Here is a 3441-nt window from a genome sequence, read left to right as displayed (position 1 = left end):
AGATGCCTTCCTCACCTGGCCCATTGGGCACTCATGATGCAAGTGCCCTGGGGCATTGCACCGGCAGCACCTCAGGTCCCCCAGTGTACAGAAAATCCTCACCAGGGCCCCCTGATAAGGAATTACCAGGCACCCCTCAGCATCCAGCCATGCTCCCACCACCAGCTGGATCATAATTTGGTGACAGAAAGAGCGCACGTGGTGGAGGTGAGGATTTTGGCACCCCAGTGAGAGGGCCACCACCAGGGAGATAACTCCCCAGGGTTCGAAGCTGGGGGAGCAGGGCCCAATTGGGATATTGGGAGGGATGGAGCTGAGGACCACCCTGGTCCCCAGCTCTTCTAGAGGCTCAAGGGGGATGTACTCACCCTCTCTCCACCGCTTTTTGTGCAGACCCCCTTGCCATGAAAGTGGAAGGCCACTACAATCTTTGGGGTTCCCACTACCCAAGCTAGGGCCTGCACCCAGGTCTCAAAGTGCAGGTTCTCCTGCTCGGGCTGTTGGTACTTCACCCCATGCTTTCAGATGAGTGCTAGAAAGGGGGCCCTGCTGCCCAAGCTGGAAGGGCTGGCAATGGAGGGTCCAGGCTCCCTGGCTTTGTGTCTCTCCATAGCTGCCTGTGCATAGCTGTGGTTTCCCCCCACCACATTGGTGAGGCTGGAGCTAGGGCCAGGGACAGGCTGAGTAGGTGTGCTGCCTGGTGTAATACCCCTAGTCCCCTCAGGAGCTGGTGGTCTAGGCTTGGGGGCAAGGCCATTGCCCTTCCCACCCTCAGCTATGGAGGAGGCTGAAGAGAGCCCTTCCCACTGCCCTTTCCCTTGGTCCCTGATGATGGGAGAGGCAGCTTGGGAACCCCTCTGTGAGGGACCTAGCCAGGGGTGACCCCCTGGCCCTGTTAGCTCCCTACCAGAGTCCCATCTGCCCCTGCAGCAGAGATTGAAGGCTTCTCCACCTTCAGAGGAGGTTGGTTGCATTCCACCTCTGGGGTGGGGGCTGCAGGGGCATGCATCGCCTTGGGAGCTTGGCTGGGATCCACCCCCATAGTGGGGGGCTGCAGGAATCTCTGTGGGAGCATCTGCCCCCACCCCCCCGAAGGTTCCTACCCTACCATTGTTTCACATGAGGGCAGGCAAGACAATAAAAACAAAATATCCTGTGGGGCTGGTGAATCTAGTAGGGGCAGGCTGGGGTTGTGGGGAAGAAGTGGGATAGGGAGGAAGGGGGCTGCAGCTCACAGAGCCACAGCCCCACAGAAGAAAAAAAAAAAAACCTGGGAGGCCTATGCTTTGAGAATGTGGGGTGGGGAGGGGAACACAAGGGCTGGGAAAACTCAAGCTGATTTACTCAGCCACACAACAAACACTACGTCAGAGAGAGTGGACCACAGGACTTACCACACAAGGGCAAAAAATAACGCACAGGAAAGGCAGCTGAGGCAGGTGTAAAAGATGGCTGGAACAGTGGAGGGGCTGTTTGTGGAGGATCTGTCCAGAAGACCCTCAGGCCTCCAGCTGGTCGTTCAGAGGCAGAGCAGTAGGCAGGAAGACAAATCAGGATCAGATGCAGTGAGGTAGATGTGGGGGAGGACAGAAACTGTCAGTCAATTAGGAAGTAATCCAGTGCGGTGTTATGTCAGGTGGTCCAGCAGGGAATCTCCCTCTCTCCCGAGAAGGGGCAGCAGCAGAAACAACGGCAGCAGCAGCAAGAGTGATGGTAAGAGCCGTCCAGTTCAGCCACTCAGGATGTGCTTCTGGTGAAAGTGAAGGTCAAGGTGGGGGTGGCCTCCCAAGGCAGCTTTAGGTTTCGGTAGTTCCTTTAGGCTCCGGCAGCGATGGTGGGGGAGAGGCCGACAGGCAGCGCAGGCTCCCTCCCCAGGCTGTCCCCCGACAGTGGCTTGGTGGCGGGCTGGGCAGCAGACTGGAACCAGAGTGCAGAAGCTGGGGTGCGCTGCTGGGGTGCAGTGCAGTGGGCCCCTCCATGAGGGGGGGCAGCAGCATGCAGCAGAGGGCCCCCCCCCGCGAGGTGGGGGCACCACAACAGCAGCCCAAGGCAGGAAGGGGTGCGGCCAACTTACTCCAAAAAGCTCTGAGACCAAGCCAGCAGGTAGTAGTAGCCAGAGGCAGGAAAGGACCTGGCCATGTTCTTTCAAAAAGCTCGTGAGACCAAGCTTGCAGCAACCAGCCACAGCAGCAGCAGCCTGGAACAGGATGGGGCATGGCCAACTTCCTCCCAGAGTCTCCTCCCCAGAAGTTCCTGAGAGCAAGTAGCCCTGAGCTGCTTACCAGGGTGGATGAGTTTTTATACTGCTTGGACCAGTACAGGTGCTGGCCCCAGGCTCTAGCTCTAGCTCCCCAGGTTACAGATCCAGGAGGAGCTGGGAAGGGTCATTTTGTCCCAAGTGGTAAAACTTGAGCCACACCAAAATCAATGTCCCGGCATGTGCAGCAAGGCAAAAATCCCTGGCACAAATTTGTGCTGCTCTTGTTTGAGCTGCTGCAAGCGCACATGCCTGCATGTGTGGACATGCCCAATTAATCTACTTCAACTTAAGAGGAGAGCATGTGCAGCCCTGCAACATTTACTGTGGATCTAATTAGTCTATGCAACTCATGTAGATGTGCACAGTGAAAACAAAAGAGATTTGGGTGGAGTGTGTGGGACAGGCAGTGAGAAAGGAAGGAAAAATATAGACCCTTTACCAGTCCAGATACCATTGCATAATTTGAAGCACATGAGGCTACTGGCTACTACTAGATGGTAGCTCTCAAGTGGCTAGGAGTGGAGAGGGGAAGAAGTACCCCTTTCATCCATTTATGGACACAACATAAAGAAGGATGTGGAGATATTAAAGAGGGTCCAGAGGTGGGCAACAAAGATGTTCAAGGGCTTGGAAAGCAAGTCATACAAGGAGAGACTGAAAGAGCTAGGCATGATGAGTAGGGCTGTGCAAGGCTTCGGATCGTGCTTCAGATCAAGAGAAGATTTGGATGCTTCAGTCACTGAAGCAGCATGTCTGGATTGAAGTGCTGGCTTCTTTAGGCTTTCTGAAGTGGTTTGGAACTTCTGAACCACTTCGGAAAAGCTTTGGAGATCTGGTCATAGGGTTTAATGGGAAATCAATGAAATATCTATAACTTCATTGTAGTTTTGTTCGATTTGGATAAAACTTGCAAGGAAGGTAGCCTATTCTGAGACTATAAAGGCTGCCAAGCTTCTAGAAGATAGATGCAGGAGTTTGGGGAAACTGCACCCCAAATTTTTGAAAGCAAAACTCATGTCACGTGTGTGTTACACTACAGGGGGGGTGAAAACTGCAGGCATGGTAGCCCCTGCTGAGGCTACCAAACCTGACAAGTTTGAAGGTGATAGATGCAGGTTTTTGGGGGGAACTGCGCCTTAAGCTGCTGACAGGCAAAACTCATGACATAGATGACCCTGTCT

This window comes from Alligator sinensis, unplaced genomic scaffold (assembly GCF_000455745.1).
Source record: "Alligator sinensis unplaced genomic scaffold, ASM45574v1 scaffold362_1, whole genome shotgun sequence".
NCBI classification, from domain to species: domain Eukaryota; kingdom Metazoa; phylum Chordata; order Crocodylia; family Alligatoridae; genus Alligator; species Alligator sinensis.
This window is presented reverse-complemented; position numbering follows the sequence as displayed.